The following is an 18224-nucleotide window of genomic DNA, read 5'->3' as shown; positions in this document are numbered from 1 at the left end:
TGATGACACACACCCCCCCCCCCGGTCACTCGGTCCCCTAGGCCCTGATCCCCAATCTGGAGGTGAGGGGTTGGACCAGAGAGAAGGCAGCCAGGCCAGACCGAGGGGAGACCCTGGTGCACAGTGAGCCACATAGTGCAGAGTGGGGTTCGCCTGGCTCCCCTTTCTCCCTCTCCTGGCTTGGGGTGGGGAAGGGCCCTCTATGCCTCCCCTCCCTTGGGGCTTCTTCCCTGTCCCCAGCTGCCCCCTGGTCTTCTGCATCTTCTAACACACCCCATCTCCCACTCGTCTCTCAGGATTTTGGCCGCTTGGTCCTCTGATTTCTCTCTTGCTCTGGCTCCCTCTCCTCCTGTGTCCTTCTTTGCCTGTCTCCATCTCCATGTCTTCGCACCCTCCCCTCCCCTCTCTCCCCTCTGTGTCTCTGACCTGGTTGGTGCTTCTCCCTGGCCATCTCTCCGACTCTCCTTCGCCTCCAGTCCTGCCCTCTGCATTCATCACTACGGGCTTTGTAACCCACTTTGCAGAAATCTTATGAAGGAGAAAGAAAGGGAGGGATTGAGGGAGAGACAGAGAGAAAGGAGAAAAGAGAGACAGAAGGAAAGAAAGGAAAGGCAGAGTTTGGTTTTCATCCGTGTAATGAAACCCTGGTGGCCAGGAATGTGGCTGCAGGCCTGCCCAGCTCCCTGCTGCGGCCTCCCTCCCTCCAGGACCTCTGTGCTGGCTGGCCCTCCCTGCACATCAGCATGAAGCAGCAGCTCCCGAGCTCCCACCTGACTCCTCCATCAGGCCAGACAGAAACACGCCTGATGCGTGCCCCGGAGGCACAGCCTAGTGTGGGGGCAGAACACGACCCCCAGGGCCCAGGGCATGGTTCCAACAGCCGTTAGGTGTTTATTATGGATTCGTTTGTGCTCCTTCTTATACGGGCACCCTAACCCCCCATACACCAGGATTTGGAGGTGGGGCGTTTGGGAGGTTATTAGGTTCAGGTGAGGTCATGTGTTCTTGTAAGAAGAGGAAGAGAGACCCGAGCTCTCTGTCTTTGCCATGTGAGGACACGGCAAGTAGGTGCCGTCTGTAAGCCAGGAGGAGGCTCTCACCGAGCTCGAATCAGCCACCATCTAGATCTTAGGCTTCCCCACCCCCAGGGCTATGAGAAATCAGTGTCTTGTTCAAGCCGCCCAGTCTAGGGGCTTCTGTGATGGCAGGCCTGGCTGACGAAGACGCTGTTCCGTCGGGTGGCCCCTGTAGAGAGGCAGCGGCCTGGTCAGACCTGCAGGCCCAGCTGGACCAAGGCAGCCCCCCCCACCCCCGGCGCTCTCCACCCCCACCTTCAGCTTCGGTGGCCTCTGGCTTCTGCCACAGGGGCTCCCACAGGATGTGAGGGAGGCTACCCGCCCCCACGGCTGGCCTCCCGGAGAGCTGGCCCCCAACCCGGGAGCACTGACCCGCTGTGCTCCCTGATGGGGGAGAGCGGGGCAACAGCACCAGGACAGTCCGGGCCTGCTCTCCCTGCCGCCTCCCGCCCACTGTCTCGCATCCCAGGAGCCTCCGTGTGCCCCTCTCCGCCCACTAAAGGCTCCTGTCCACCTGGCTGCCTGTGTGCCCTCCACTCTCCAGTCTCACACCTGCACGGGGAGGGGGGGGTCACTGCGAGTGGGGAGCTGCCCAGGGAAGGGGGCGTGGAGTGCAAATCCCTCCTCAGTTCCTAGGCTGAACCTATGTCATCATGACAGTGGCTGGTGTCTTGTGGGTTGGTTTTTTTGTTTTGTTTTGTTTTGTTTTTTAAGATTTTGTCAGAGAGAGACCAGAAGCAGGGGGAGCGGCAGGCGGAGGGAGAAGCAGGTTCCCCATCGAACAAGGAGCCCAATGCGGGACTTGATTCCAGGACCCCGGGATCATGCCCTGAGCCGAAGGCAGACGCTTAACCGACTGAGCCCTCCAGGCGTCCCAATGGCTATTGTTTCTGAACATCTAAAGTGTGTAGGAGCTTACAGTTTGCAAAGCGCTTCCTCCTACCGCATGTCTTTGAATCCTCACAACAGGATGGTCTCTGTGTGTGTTTTACAGAGGAGGACACCAAGGCTCTGCGGCTTGTTACGGTCAGGACAGCACTGGCCCCCTGCTCGGGGGCTGTGAACCAGGAGCCAGCCTCCCAACACGTGGCCCCTGCTAACCCACAGGAACACCTTGGGCCTTCCTGCCTTTGAGCCCTTGTGTGGCCATTTTCCTGCTAGCAATGCCCTTACCCAACCTTTCTGCTCATTTAAATCCCCCTGGTCGTTCGCAGTCCGGCTCGTGCCCCTCCGCCCCCTGAAAGCCTTCCAGCACCAGGAGAGAACAAGCCTAACTACCGTGTTGTACGCGGAAGAACACCACGGAGCTCCACAGCTGTGGCAGAGGCCGCTATTTGTCCCTCAACATTCATTCTGCCCTTCCTCCTCAGGAATGGAACCCCTGAATTTTAGTGGGGTACGTGGCTGCCTAGACAAAAGCCTGTTTCCCAGGCTCCATGTGGTTAGAGGTAGTCAAGTTTTAGCCGACGGAGTATAAGCAGAGTGGCATTTATGACTCTGGGCAAGTATTGCTATTTGTTTTTCTGATCTCCTTTCCTACTTCCTGCCAGCTGGAATGTGAACACGATGTCTGGAGCTCGAGCAGCCTTCTTAGACCTTAAAGGTGGATACCACACGTAAGGATGGCACGGCATCATGACCAAAGTAACTCGAGAACCTGATGGTCCTTGTGCTGCATCACCATCCCTGCGCTTAACTTCCACGCTTCATTTACCTGAAGCAGGAATCAGTTTCCATCTTGTTTAGGCCATTGCTGTTTGGGATGCCATACCACCATCGCCAGACACAGTCCTGCCTGGTACCAAAACCACCACCACCTGAGTGCTTCTGAGCACTCACTTTGTGCCAAGCACAGGACAAGTCAGGATTTTTTAAGCTGGCTTTTCCACCTAGTTTTCACAGCCACCTTGAAGCTGGGTGCTAATACTAATTAATTAATTTGAGCTTCAGCTCCCAAATGAGTTTTGTTCATTCCACATCGTTTCTTGGTTCCTGCTACATGGTAGACACTGGGCAAGGCCTTGAGGACTCAGCAGTAAGATGAACTCCTTGTCTTCCAAACCTTGACAGTCTAGTGGGGAAAACAAGCAGATGGAAATAACAGTGCGACGTGATGGTAATAATACTGTATCATCATTTTAAGATGCCATCAATTGTAAGATACACTGTTTTTTATGTACCATCAAGAAAAATAATACTGCCGTGAAACTGAGACATACTGTCTTAATAATAGTCCCATGTGCCACATGAACCAGTCACACCAACCTCTCATTACTTTGAAATTGTTTATTATCTACCCTAAGGGATTTCACGATTTCTCCAGGCTCCAGTTGCCTTGCTTTCTATGTGACAGTCCATCTTCTAGACATATCTCAGTAATAAACTATAGCCCAGCTTGAGCCACTGGTAGCTTCCTTTCCTCTCCCCTAAAGCACTTGGCTGTGGCTTTGGAGGGAGCACGACTGTGGTCATTCCTCTGATGATGAATATTTGCTTCATTAATACCAAATTTATGCCCTGCCACTCTGTTTCTTATCGTTCTTCCTACTCAACAACTTTTTCATTCCTCTGTTGAATCACAGCATCCTTGAAGGCAGTTTGGATAGCAGTTAAACCTAACAAATAAAATACCCAAGAACGCACAAAACTCTACCATAGAGCTACGGCCAAGTTTATGCTCATGCATATGGGACCGCCATGGGACTGCCACCTGAGAAGCAGTGATCATAAGACCCTTGTCTGTAAGCACAGCTGGTGTCAGGGATGTGAAGACGTGAAGGGAAAAAGAAGAAAAATAACGTATGTCTTGCGGGGCCTGGAGGAGAGAGGAGTGGGGAATGACTGTTCAGTGTGCGTGGGGCTTCCTTCCGGGGTGATGAAGATGTTCCAGCACTCGATGATGCGGACGGCTGCACACACTGTGGGCGCATTAAACCCGCTGGATTGTACGCTTGAAAATGATTAAAGTGGTAAATCTTATTTTGTGTGTTTTACCATAATTTTTTAAAAGTATGTCTTAGGGACACCTGGGTGGCTCCATCGGTTAAGTGTCTGCCTTCAGTTCGGGTCATGATCCCAGGGTCCTGGGATTGAGTCCCGCATCGGGCTCCTTGCTCAGTGGGGAGCCTGCTTCTCTCTCTGCCTGCTGCTCCCCCTGCTTGTGCTCTCTCTTGCACGTACGCTCTCTCTCTAACAAAATCTTTAAAAAATAATAAAAGATAAAGTAAAATAAAAGTATTCTTGGATTTGATGGAAATGCTAGCAGCCTTACTCAAAACTAAGTTTCAAGCCCTGTTCTGAGTGCATGACCTCCAGGATCCATTGCGATCTCAGCCCCAGCCTCTACCACAGCTAATCACGATCGCTACCATCTATTGACCGTGGACCCGTCAGTGGCCCCGTGAAGACTCTACAGGCCCCTGTCCGCTCGCCCCTCGTAACAGCCCCATCATTCGGGCTGCTCTGCCTTCACGCTCGTTCTGAAGATACGCCCGTGTTTCCCGCACGACTGTGATGCAGGTGTCACTTGCTCACGTGTTCCGTCCATGAGCAACCCCGGGTCCAGGGCTCTGGCCGGTGCCAGTTTGTGCACGTGGAGCGTCGCCGGCCGCAAGGACCCCGACTCGTGGGGTCTGGGGCTGCTTCCGCACCGCGGCGGCAGAGCTGGGTCGCCGCAGCAGAGGCTGTGCGGCTCTGCAAAGCTGAAAGCGTTATCTGGCCTTTTAAGAAAAAGTTTGCCGAGCCCTGTGTTGTGTGAGGCCAGAGAACTGTACCCCGCTGAGCCAAGCTGTGCAGACAAAGCACGCCGCTCTCCCGGACGGGGGATGGTCAGTAACCAGACAGCTATGATGCAGAGTGAGAGAGGGGACAGCTGGGCACAGAGTCCCCAGGAGGGCCGATGGGATCAGGAGAGGCTTTCCCAGGGTGCAGAACCCCCTCACTGCCGGGCTCCTCAGTTAGGCAAGAGGACAGAGGCCCAGAGGCAGGGCGAGCCCCCAGAGTCCATTCCTTGCCACCTGTGCCCACCTGGGGCTGCATTTTCCTGTGGCTCTGTCCCTGATTCAGGGGCACCAGCCATCACTTCTGGGTCCTGGGACACGATTCAACCCACAACAGACCCTTTCTACTCTGTTCCGTGGGCTACATCCATGCATCCTTTCTTCCAGAAGATTCAGGAACTTCAGGCTGATCTCAGCACAGCAACCTCTCCTTTGGTTCGTCCACTGAGCAGCTGGCCAACCATCTCTAGCCTTTTGGGTGTCTCAAGTGGGAGTCAAGCACCAGTCCAGCACCCCATAGCGCCAGGGATCCCATCCTCACCTCCCTGAGAAGCTCCGACGAAGCCCCTCTCGGTCTTGAGGTGAGAGGCAGGCACCTTCCTCTCCTCGTCCTCACAGAGGAGGAACCTCACATTCAATAAATAAGCCCTTTCCTCAGATTCCCCAACAAACTGATGCTCAACCCAAAAAGGGCTGTAAGATTTGTAAAACAAGTTTAAAAATGTTTCCTTTTAAAATTGGCCTTTTACTTCCAGTGACTCTGGGAACCGATACCTATCATCTTAAGATCTCAGCAGAAACTTCTATCCTGTTTCACTGCCTCCTCAGACCCGAAGCTGGAGACCAAACAGCCCTTCCCAGATGGCCTCCCCGACTGCCCAGTCAGAGAGAGGTCTCCAGGAGAAAGACGCCTCCCGGCGTGGCCCCCAACAAGGTCCTGCCTGCTCTGGGGACACGTCTACTGTCAGCAGAAACCTGTGTGGTGGGGAAGGAAGCTCACCGGGCCCGGTGTAGTGCCAGTTCCTTGATCTGTGTGACCCGCCACAAACCGAGCTGAGCCTCATTTTCATCATGAAATGGAGACAGAAAATAACACAGTCCCAATTTCCCAGAGTCGTTGTCGGAATCCAGTGTGTGGGGTATAACCCAAGTGGGTCCAATGACTTCATTCAGCTCCTGGACCACAAGTTTTAATTGAAGGCTCCCGGGCGACCCAGGGCTTCTGGGAAGGGAAAGGATGGGGGTCTTGCCCTCAGAGGGTTTACCAGCTCGTTGGGCAGAGAATATACACATGGCTGAAAACAGAAATAACCACCCACGTCCAGTAAAGCCACAGGGAAGATTCGCACGTTGGCCGCGGGCCCCTAGTCGAATCGGTCACAGTATAACTCAGTAGAAGAAGGAGACTCTTGGTTTGGGACGGGAGGTGGGCCCAGGGCAGGGCCCCAACAGTACGATTGAGCTGGGGCGTGGGTGAAATGTCTCCCAGTGGTGTTCCTGAGAAGGCCCGGACAAGTGTGCATGGTGAACAGAATTACACACTTGCCCCACGTGTTTGTGTATTTAGATTCACAAACCAGATGGCAATGGAATGCAGGGACTGCTGCTCCTCTGAGCAACCTCGGTGGCTCATGGGAATTACCTGAGCGGCGTTAAGAACTACTGAGGCCTGGGTCCTCCCCCAAGAGACTCCCATATGCTTGCTTTGGGATTTGATCTGGGCACTGGGATTTTGAAAGCACCTCGGGGAGTCTAATATGCAGCCAGGGTTCAGGACCATTGCTAGCCTCAACCTGCAATGGGAGCAGTCCGGCTTCTGTTTAAATAAAAAAGTGCTGAAAGAGAAAGCAACTTTATTTTTAAATGTCAAAATGCCAGGATGGGGTGGTGGTGGCAAATTTGCGCACTACCTTTGCCTGCCTCCAGCCACTGCCCCCACATTCTTCCAGCTGTTTCAATAAATTCAAGCTCCTGCTCAAAATGCTTCTTTCCCTTACTGGAAAATTCTATTCCCAGGAAACTCCCTCCCAGCTGTGGAGGCATCTTGTTCTTAGTGCTTTGCTACGCTTGTCAAAGTGCTCTGATCCTCCAACATCATGCAGTTTTGTTCAAATGTCATCAAATTGCAAAGAATTTTCCAGGAGGGCCAGAGGAGCCCTTCCCAAGGAGGCCACCACAGCAGCAGAGGCCAAGTGGAAAGTGCACTGGACTTGGGAGCCAGGATCCCCCCCCGGCCCAAGTTCTGACATGACCACTAACTGGCTGCCCCTGTGAGCCCGAGCTTCCACATCTGTGGAATAGGGGAGGCCTGGGTGACCCCAGGTTCCTCCTCACCCTGGCTCTCTGAGACTTCAGAAGCTGCTCCAAGCTGAACACAGCAGGGTCTGAGGGCAGCTCACCTCCAGGCTCTGCTTCCTGGGGCTTCCGCCAAGCCCTGGGCCTCTTGCCCAGCGAGCAGCAGGCACAAGGGGCCTTCACAGAGTGTCTGTGTGGTTCTCCTCGGAGCAGGGGCGGGGAGGCGGGAGCCTCACAGACCTAACACAAGGCCTCGTCTGTGTCCAGGCGGAGGGAGGAGTGGACCGAGCCGCCCATGGGGATGCTTCCTTGCCTCTGGATTTTTCCGTGGTCTTTTTCAGAGCCTTTCATTTGATCATCCAGTAACCCCTCAGCAGTGGAGACCGATGAGGACAATTAGCTCCATTTCACGTTGAGGACGCCGAGGAGCTGAGGCACGACGAGGCAAAGTGGGGCTGCAGGATGCCGTGTGTCAGAGCAGTCGAGAGCATCTGCTGTTCTGACATTTAACTGCCTTTTTAAAAAAAAAAATGGAACACTTCACGAATTTGCGTGTCATCCCTGCACAGGGGCCATGCTAACTTTCTCTGTATGGTTCCAATTTTAGTCTGTGTGCTGCCGAAGCGAGCACGCCATTTAAACTTTCTAAACCCTCAATTTTCTCACCTAAAAAAGTAAAAACTCTTAACTGCTCTGGTAGGCCTGCCCACGCTCTGTGGTGAGGGAGGCTCAGGGACACCTTTGGGCATGAGGTGGGACCCAGGAGTCAAGTCAACGCAAAGGCAGGGCCCTGAGACATCCCTGACAGGCAAAGTGGTGTTCTAGAACTTTCTGTATTTCATTTCCTATCACCCTCACAACAGCCCTGTCTGTCAGGCACTCTTGGCCCCGATTTGCAGAGGGAGAATGAGAGACTGAGAGTCCACACACATGAGCCAAACTCAGTTCTGAGTCCTGTTCTTCCACTACCCTGTGCTGCCCCTTGGATGTGGGTGTAGCTCACGAGGCAAGTTTTCAGTCTGTTATCCTCTCCGTCCAGACACATAGATAGACAGACAGCCTGCAGGACGTGGTCAGGCTCGGCCCCAGGTACCATCGCAAGCAAACAAACCAGGGAAGGAAACTGCTGAATTTGAGAAATATCTCATACTTTGAAATCATCCCCTTCCTCGGACCAGAGGGAGTCTTTACAAAGAAATTTTCTAGGGATTAAAGAGTTCCATACTTTTTAATAACCTAGGAAAACCAGAAGAAGAGAGACTTAAACATTCATCAAATCTCCAGAGGGAGAATGTCTTTTATTAAACTTGGAAATCACTGATAAAATCACGAAGGAGAGATTAGCGGGTTTGACTACAGAAAAATGTAAATTTTCTGCATTAAAAAAAATGAAAAGGGACAAGTGGGGAGAAATATTGGCAGCAAATAAGGGAGATAAAAGGTTACTATCTGTTTTTATGTATTTATACTCTGCCTCCTTCCTAAACAGTTCTGAGGAGGGCATGTTACACAAAGAGCGCATATAAACTGAAGGTGTAAACACCAACACAGAGCCTTACAGATAAATAGGGGCGCGAAGAAGCCGTTTACATAAAACATTTTAACCAGTAAACGGATTTACAGAAAAATGTCCAACCTAGCTCATCACCAAAGAAGGGCAACGTCAAACAGAAAAAGCATTGCAGTGGGCACCCAGGGGGCACATCCGAGTGTGAGCGCAATTACACCCCACCATTCTTGAGGACAATCGTATGGTGATGGTACCGAGAACTACAAAAATATTTCTTCTCTTCAGCAGAGTAATCTTACCACGGGGGAATTTTGCTGAAGATTCTAAAATGGGGAGAGCGTGAGATGCGCGAAGAGGCTCACCGCAGCTTTAGGAAACAGGCTACACACTGAAAATGGCTTAACCGCCCTAAAGCAGAGAAATGGTTAACTGAAGTTTGCCCCATCCACTCAAGGAAATCCGACGCAGCTTTTACAAAAGAAGTTCACAGAGACTTATGGGGACTAAAAATGCCTACAACAAAATGTTAAGTTTAACAAGCTGGTAAAAAAAAAAAATACATAAATAAAATAAAAAGCAGGATAAATACTTGGAATATTCGTAATATATAATTCATACTATGAATATAGCTCTGTGAAAAAATAACAACCATGCAAAGATGAGAAAGGCACCTGTGCTCCCAACACGTGCAGACCCCAGGATGGGGGTAGAGATAGAGACCACACACCAAATGCCTAAATACTAAAGAAATAATTATTTATGAAATAGTTATGAAGTTAATTTAATAACTAATAATTTGCATTAATATATATTGAATGTAAATATGAAATATTTAAATTACATCATTGATTAAATACTAAATTATTGACTAATTCAAGCTAACAAATGTCACATAAAATGTCAAATATCCTCTTACCTTGTGGTAAGTTAAGATGCCTATTGTCCCTAGAACAACCACTAAGAAAATAACACAGTTGAAAAACCAACAAAGAAATTAAAATGGTAGCTATTTAACACAAAAGAAGTCAGTAAAGGAGAAACAGGAACAAAACAGACATGAGACGTATCAAAAAGGTAGATATAAATCCAGTCATATCAGTAATTACTGGTATGGGCTGAATGCTTGTGTCCCCCCCAAATCCATATATTGAAGCCCTCCCTCCCGATGTGATGGTATTTGGAGGTGGCGCCTTTGGGAGGCAATCGGGTTTAGATGAGGTCACGAGGGTGGGGCCTCCATGATGGGATTAGTGTCTTCATCAGTAGAGAGAACCCAAATCCCTCCCTCTGCCACATGAGGAGGGAGAGAAGAGGCAGCCATCTGCCAGCCAGGAAGAGGACGTGAATGGGCCAGCACCTAGATCTTGGACTGCCAGCCTCCAGAACTGTGACAAATAACTGTTGTTTAAGCCACACCCCTCCCCCCCAACCCCTGGCAGACTATGGTGTTTCGTTAGAGCTGCCGAACTACTGAGACAATGACATCGAATCAGAGCGGCTCTATTCCTAATAGCACCAAACTAGAAATAACTCAAATGTCTATCAGCCAGTGAATAGATACACAATGGAATACTAGTCAGCAATCAAAAAGAAGCAAACTACTGACATGCTATAACGCAGATAAACCTCAAAAACATTATGCTGAGAGACAGAAGCCGGAAGTGAAAGACGACATGTTGTAGGATTCCATCTATGGGACGTGTCCCAAACATCCAGAGTGGCTGGCTGGGGCTGACAGTGTAACAGGAGTGGACTGCAAATGGCCACAATAGTTCTTTGGGGGGGGGTGATGGAAATGTTCTAACACTAGATTACGAAGATGGTTATGGTGAGGCACAACTCTGTACATGCACTAAAAAATCGTTGAATGCAGCATTTCAAATGCGTGAAATTTGTGGTACACAAATTATACCTCAGTAAAGCGGGGTTTTTTTAATATGCTAAAACTGTAAAAATTTGTGCCATAAATGATACCATCAAGGTGAAAAGACAACACACTGAATGGAACAAAATATTTTTTGCAAATCATCTATCTGATCAGGGACCTGGATCCAGAATATATAAAGAACACTTATAATTCAATAAAAAGATGACCCAATATGAAAACGAGCAAAAGAGCAAAGCAGACATTTCTCCAAAGAAGATCTGGAAATGGCCAAGGCACACACGAGAAGATGTTCAGCACAGCTATGAACAGGACAATGTTGCTGTCTTCCTGGAGCAGGTGGGAGGAGACAGAACAAACAAATACATTACAGAAAGCATGCCTGTCTGTCTCAAGCACTGAAACACGCCTGGCTTCTTCTCCTTCTAAGGCTTCCTCTGCCTTGTACAGGGAGGCACCTATAGACCATGAATAGACTCGGAGTTTTAATGGATCACTCCTTGAAGAAATCCACCCAAACACCACTGTGCAGTAGGAGGGGACAGACTTTAAGTCATACTCACTCATGCATTCATTCATTCATTCATTCATCCACTCAACAGGTTGTTTGAGCCTCCTGTATTAGTTAAACCATCTTTGTCTGCCAGTAATAGGAACCTAATTTAAACTGGCTTAAGCATAAAAGGGAATTTGTTGGCTAAAGTAACTGAAAATGGACAAGGGTGGCTTGATCCAGGTGTACAAACAGCATCGTCAAGAATTTCCCCCTCAGACCAGTCTTTCTCTGGTTGGCTCCATTCTTGAGGGAGTGCTCCCTTAGTGGATGGCCCCAGAATCTCATCTTCCAGTTCAACACCCCATGGACAGTGAGCTTTTCCTCCACAGACCCAACTCTCTCTTCCAAGGCTCCTTCTGCCCCTTTCACCCCAAAGTCCTGCCTGGGTTCTTACTGGATTGATGAGTCCTGACTTAGCCTTGACTCATGACTGAGGTGGGGGTCAGCCCTGTCCAGAGCTCAAGGATTGAGAGCAGGGGAAGTGGTGGCTCCCAGAGGAAAACTGAGGTTCTGGAGCAGAAGCAGGAGACCAGATGCCACATAAGCAAACCAAAATAACCCATGTCCCTACATCCTTTGGTACCAGGCCCATCAATCACTATCTTATCTTACATATGTGATGCATATAGAATATGACAGAGAAAATATTGTGGAAATTCAGAAGGGAGGGATTATCTTTCCATAGAGGGAATCAAGGACCAACTAATGGAGGAAGTAGCTTGTGAACTTGACTTTGAAGGATGAGTGAAATTTTTTGTATGTATCCATGAGAAGGGGGCACTCCAGGCTGACCCAAGGGGTGAAGGCAGCAGACTATAAATGGGGAAACTTAATGGGTCAGTGTGGCCAGAAAAGAGGCCTGGGAAGAGGAGCTGTGGCCTGTGTGGGAGGGAGGAGGGTGGGCATCGGACCTCAGATGCCAGGATAAAGAGCTTAGACTGACATCGAGAAAGCAGGAAAGCACTGAAGGTTTTGATCAGGGCAGTGCTATCATCTGGGACATTAATCTGGTTGGATTTAATGTAATTTAAAAAGGTGGGGGTGGGGACTGGAGAGCAGCCAATTAAGAGACTCCAGAAGCGGTCTATGCAAAAAGCATCGAGCACCTGAATGTCCCAATGGCACCTCCAACCCAGCACGTCCAAGACGGAAGCCAGCGGGCTTCACCTTCCCCATCCCACTTCTCTGCCTGTGTCCCTGGTCCTAGCAGATGGCATCTGCGTCCCCACAAAGTCAGCCTGGAATCCTCCCTCTTCCATATCCCCCACAACAGACTTATCTACAAATCTGGCTTGTTTTTCCTCCTAAATGTTTCTGAATGTACTTGTCTTGTTCCTCGGCACCACCTTTCTCCTCAGGCCCCCATCATCTGTTGCTTGGATGGCTTCTACAGCCTCCTAACTGGCCTCCTTGCCTCCACCTGGTCCCCTTTCAATGCTCTACATGGCAGCCAGAGTCCTCTATTTAAGTTACAGCCAGCCGGGGACTCTCCACTGACCAACCCCTTTCAGGACATGGTCTCAGCCTCACATCTTCCTGCCCTCCCCATGTCCCCCCACTCCCCTCCCCCCACCATTCCAAGCTGCTTCCAGTGCACCAAATGTAGTAGGACCTCTTTCCCCTCTGGACCTTTGCACATGCTGCTTCCTCTGCTCTCCCCCTGTTCTCTCTGTTCTTGCTGTAGAGCTGGAGGGAACGTGCTGAGGAGGCTGGGGGACAAGAGACAGGGTTGGGAGAGAGCTGAGAGCCTCTTGTGGTGGACACACTCCTGTCTACCGAGTCCTTGCCTTCACAGCAGCCCCCCTTTTGTGGAACCACCCCCCACACTCAGCTGTGTGAGGCAACAGGAGCCACCATCTTACGAGGTCCTGCCTCCCTGCCACAGCTGTCCACCCTCCTGGCCCCAGCTCTGCATTCCAGCCTGCAGGAAGGGGGGACGGAGGAAGTGTAGGGCAAGCACATTCCTTTTAAAGAAGTAACACAGAAGTTGCACGCATCCCTTTCACTCCATTCTATCAGTAAAAATGTCATCGTACTTCGCTGCAAAATAGTCTCTGGTTAGTTGGACTTGTGCCGTTACTAAAAAGCTCCATTCCTGAAAAGAAAAAGGGGGAGGATGGCTCATGGGGGATCACAGCTTCTGCCACATACCCCTGAGAGCCACCAGAGTGTCCAGGGCCTGACTCTATATTTGGGGGGTTGGAGGCTTGCCTACGTGGGGACTGTAGGGGTTATAGTAGCAAACCGCCCCCAAAATCTAGTGGCTCAAAACTGCAGCCACTTTCTCGGCTCACAATTTTGTAGGTCCGCGATTTGGCGGGGCTCAGTCAGTGGTTCTTCCGCCGGTCTTGCCTGGGGTCAGGCATGGGGCCGCAGTCACCTGGTGGTTTGATTAGGGCTGGACAGCCTAGCACGTTCTCGCTCATGTGTCCAGCAGTCGGCAAGCTTTAGGCCGACATACCTCCGTTCTCCGCGTGGCCTCTTCAGCAGCCGGCTCAGGCCCATCCCCATCATGCTCTCTGCCTTCCAACCGTGGCCGAAGAGAGGGCAACCCTCATGCACGAGTGGGATTCAAGCCTCTGCCGACATTTGCTAAGGTCCCATTGGCCAAAGTAAGTCACATTGCCAAGCTCGGATTCAAGGGAGGAGAGACAACTTCACCTCTCGATGGGAAGGGCGGTAGAGTGACATGGCTCAGTCACATGGGAGGGGTTATTCATAACATCTGCACCAAGAGTCTTTGGAGGTGACCTCAGGCTCCACCCATAGAACCAGGAATGTGTTTCTTTGTTCGTTCAGGCTCTCGTGGTGTCCCACAAAAGGCTCTCCAGAGCCTCAGGGAACGGGTTCCTTTTTTCTCAGAGTACATATGACCTCGCCTTGTGTCTGAAGAGCTGCCAGGAACCAAGGCAGTCCCTGGGAGCAGGAGCTCTTGGCCTGTCTCTGGTGAGCTGCAAGGTCTCCCCCGTGGCCCCTCCTTCCCCTCTGCGCCTGCTCCATTTTCCTCTCAGTGGATTGCTCTAGTCCTGTCTGCCTCCAGCAGCGGCTCCCTCGCAATCTCTGCTCACCCTGGGCGTCAACCCCCAGCACCCTCTCCCCTTCCGGCCCTGCTACTCGCTGGCTCCGGCTCCCCCTGTTTCCCAGTTCCAGAAAGTAGCCATACCATTGGCCAGCTCGATCATCAGTCCACCGCAGGGTGGGTGGCAGGCCAGCCTACGGATTGGAGCGGAGCCTGTGTCTGGAGCTCAGGTGCCCACAGCTCATCCAGTCACCTGGGGAGGGAGGGGGAGGGGGCAGAGAGAGAGCGCCTTAGTGGGTGGCATAGTGTCCACACCCCACCCCTGCAGAGATCTGTCCATATCCTGATCCTTGGAACCTGTGAATGGGACCTTCTATGGAAAAAGGGGCTCTGCCGGTGTGACTGAGGATCTTGAAATGAAATCCTCCTGGACTATTCAGGTGGGCCCTAAATCCGATCACCGGTGTCCTTATGAGAAACATATGGAGGAGAAGACAGACACAGAGGGAAGCCAGTGAAGATGGAGGCGAGGTTGGAATTCTGCAGCCGCAAGGCACGAATCCCTGGGAGCCACCAGAAGCTGGAGGACACGAGGACGGATTCTCCCCTAGAGTCTCTGGAGGGAGTGTGGCCCTGACAACACCTTAAAGTCTAGCCTCCAAAACTGCGAGAGAATTAATTTCTGTTATTTTAGGTCACCAACTTGGTGGTTAATTTGTCACAGCAGCTCTAGGAAATGAAAAGAGGCTCATTGCTCAGAACGCAGCCGCCCAGGAGCTGAACCTGGAGTAAGGCAATGTCCCTGCGAACGCCGCGCACCCATGGAGGACGGACCTCCTTCCCCACCAGGGAGTGGACCCTCTGCTCTTCCCTCCAAGGCCTGAGAGGTGCAAGGCAAGCGGCCTGCACCCCAGCATACTACCCCTACATTCACGCTCAAAAGCTTTCGAGAGGCCTCAGGAGTAAAAGGAAGGAGCATAGGATCCTGGGAAGTGTCCTGCTTGGTTGTCTGTGTCTGAGGGAGCAGAGACCTGAGCGGCCTTTCACAGGCTGGGGGAAGGATCCAGGGACAGAGAGGAGGCATGGAGAGTCCCATCCTTCATGCCAAGCACACCAGACTTCAGTTCACACAAATCAGAGAGTCATGGGAGATTAGGACCAGAAGGGACCTTGGTGTTCAGTCCCTAACTTTGTGACAAAGAGGCAGAGGGCAGAGGGAGGAGTGACTTACCAGCGTCCCCCACAGGGGTCTGCTCACCACATCCAACCCTGTCCCCTTCCCATGCGTTGGGTACTCCCCGGCATGCCCTGGGCAGAGACAAATATTTTGCCTTTATTCACATCTCAACATGTGGCAAAATGTCTCTTCTATTTCTCAGTTCCCATGCCTCTTCCCTTCTTCCTGGGATACCGTGGCTTCTGAACCCCTTGTTCCCACCAAGCACAGCTGAGGAAGTAGGGGCGGCCGCTCTGCTGAGCGCACGGGAAGGATGACCCGAGGGACGCTGGTCCTCCAGCCTGGTGGGAAAACTCTGGGAAGCCTCGGCCTCCGGGGGTGCATGGGAGGCCCCCTGGCAGCGTGGTTCTAAGTTCCATTCGGCGGGGAAACCAGAAGCCATAGGCAGAAAAGAGCAGTCCATCTGAATATGGTCATTCTGTTTTATAAGAGCAAGGAAAAAAAAATTGAATTACCTGATTTTTATTAAGGATGGGAACAAATGTTAATTAAGTATAACTAATCTTTTAAGATGAATTTCAGCTGATATTTTGGATAAATAATGCTGCCTCTTATCGACACTTTTCTCTGTCCAGACTGAAGTTTTGTATATATATCCTACTTAATCTTTTTTTTTTTTTAAGAGTTTATTTAAATCTTAAAGCACAAGCAGAGGGAGCAGCAGAGGGAGAAGCGGACTCCCCACTGAGCAGGGAGCACAACGTGGCACTTGATCCCAGGGCCCTGATATCAAAGCCGAAGGGCAGCCACTTAACCGACCGAGCCACCCAGGGGCCCCATCCTACTTCATCTCGCCAGCAACGTCGTGATTAGGTTATCGTTAACCCTGCCCACCCCCCCATTTTGTAGAAGCCTGAGGCTCAAAAGCCAAAGCTGCCTGACCCCCTCAGGCCATTCTCTTTCCACGACATCATTGGGCTCCTCTGGCTAGAAAGAAGGAAGTTAGAACAAGAGGGAATGAGAAAAGCCGCGGAGGAGAACATGAGAGACCAAGGAAGAAGTGGGGAGAGACACGCGCAGGTAGAAAGTGGGGAGAGGGAGAGAACCTGCAAGGGTTCTGTGAAGCTGCAGAAACTCTCCTCTCCCTCACCTCTATGGAGACCGTGCTTGTGAACGGGACCCCTGCCCTTGGCCAAACCCGTTAGCCTGCCAACCACTGTTCGCAGCTCTTCGACGGCTCCTCACCCTCCGCCTTCTGAGACTCCACTGTGAATGGAAGAAGCCACAACAATCCACTGGGTAAAGAACTCTTTGGGCAGCCGCATCCAGGCTCAGACTATGTTACACTGGAAAAGAGATGGAATCAAGCGGAGGGGCAACTCCCGCCCCCGGGCTGATGCACATGGGCTTGCAGTTTGCCCTAGTGCCACAGGGCAGCTGGTGAAGGCTGTCTTGGATACTCGTCTGCCTCTCCTTCCAGACTCTTCCCTAAGCACTCCCAATCCCACCCTGGTATCCTACACCTCCCCCTATCCCTGGGATAATGGTAGTCTCGATACCCCTGGCTCTGTGTCTTGTGAGAAAGCATCTAGATCGATGAAGCAGGGCAGACGCAGGTCCCACTCTGTACGTGGAAGGCCAGGCAAGGGCTGGGAAGACCACAGGGGGCCCGTCCACATGAGAGCCAGTCCACGTCTGATGCTATCTGGGACCCCCAGAGCATAGGCAGGGCCCTCCCAGGTCCTGTAAGCCAATCCCTTCATTTAAATGAGGAAACTGAGGGTCAGAAAGGTGAGGGCAGGAGCCCGAGGTCCCGCTGTCTGCACACTTGCCCGGAGCGGGGAGCCTGGAGCCCAGCGCTCAGCCCAGGCCCTCCCTGCTGGCAGCCATGCTCTCCCCGGGCCCCCCGCACCCAGCGAGCCAGCGGGCGCCTCACATGTGATTATAATTACTGTGGGCTTGGCCTGAGCCCAGCCATACCGCGAGCACATCCAGGCCTGGTCGCTGGCCAAGTTTCCATCTGGGTAGAAAAATGAAAAGGTTCAAGGGATGCATGTTAATCCCAAACACCCAAGCAGGAAGGACTGGGGAGAGGGCTGGCCAGGATCTCTCCAGGCGATGTCAGCCCACCAAGAGCTCCCGAGACAAGCCCAGGAGGCAGAATGCCCCCAGCCAGCGGAGACTCGGCTGTGTGCCCACGAGGGGGCCAGGACTGCCCGCCTGTCGAGCACTGTGGTTCAAGAGCCATCTCAAGATCGCTTGTGGTTATAAAGCCTGCCGGCTCCTAGGCCCAAGATGGAACTCATCTAGCAAGATGTGGCTGGAGGGCCCCACGACAGTCACCCCTCCTCACTTGGCTCCTTCCTTGTACAAGCATTTCCCAGGGGAACCTTCACATCCCCATCCTTTCCTTCAGTATCACCATCCCCTACCACAGATGGGGAAACTGAGGCACAGAGCTGCAGGGACTGGCCTGAGGCAGGTAGCCATTGAGGAGCCAGGATGGGTAGAAGATAGGCCTGTGGCAGCCAGCCTGGCTGGCAGCCTCCCTCCTAATGCTCTTGAGCTTCCAGGACAGCCTGGGCTGTATCTAGGACTCCCCTGCTTTCTCCTGGAGCCCACCGCCACGCCTAGGGCCTGAAGATTTACTTCATGAGCTGTTTAGCTTCATCTGCCCCACATCCGCTGCATGGCCCTGGTGGGGTCCCAAATTCTGCCTGTTGGCCATCTTGTGCCTCTCTAATGTTGACATCCCATGTCCGTGAGGCTTCCAGACTGTTTCCCAGTTCTTCCACCCTTGAGAGAAAGGGTCCTTCTTTTCTCCCAGACTTGAAACAATCCTGAGCAACGCTCCCCTCGCAGCCTGCCTCAACTCCCAGGAACTATCATCTACAAGCTGTACTTGGTTCAGGCCTCAGGGAATTTCT

The 18224-nt window shown here is 51.9% G+C and overlaps 2 long non-coding RNA genes and 1 other non-coding gene across 3 annotated transcripts; 1 reads left to right on the top strand and 2 right to left on the bottom strand.

The window, feature by feature from the left end:
• Positions 1–1928: 1928 nt before the first annotated feature.
• LOC121100964 lies at positions 1929–4055 on the top strand. The gene is made up of 2 exons (XR_005832748.1): positions 1929–2472; positions 3659–4055. It is a non-coding gene; the product is annotated as an uncharacterized LOC121100964 (long non-coding RNA).
• A 1566-nt stretch (positions 4056–5621) lies between these two features.
• Positions 5622–18098, bottom strand: LOC103671237. Its single transcript, XR_005832996.1, has 3 exons — positions 15352–18098; positions 14265–14373; positions 5622–7664 (listed from the first exon to the last, which is right to left on the bottom strand). It is a non-coding gene; the product is annotated as an uncharacterized LOC103671237 (long non-coding RNA).
• LOC121101119 lies at positions 7675–7781 on the bottom strand. The gene has a single exon (XR_005833065.1). It is a non-coding gene; the product is annotated as a U6 spliceosomal RNA (small nuclear RNA).
• Positions 18099–18224: the final 126 nt, after the last annotated feature.

The sequence above is a fragment of the Ursus maritimus genome, unplaced genomic scaffold (genome assembly GCF_017311325.1).
Source record: "Ursus maritimus isolate PB19 unplaced genomic scaffold, ASM1731132v1 scaffold_6, whole genome shotgun sequence".
Lineage (NCBI taxonomy): Eukaryota > Metazoa > Chordata > Mammalia > Carnivora > Ursidae > Ursus > Ursus maritimus.
This window is presented reverse-complemented; position numbering and strand designations above follow the sequence as displayed.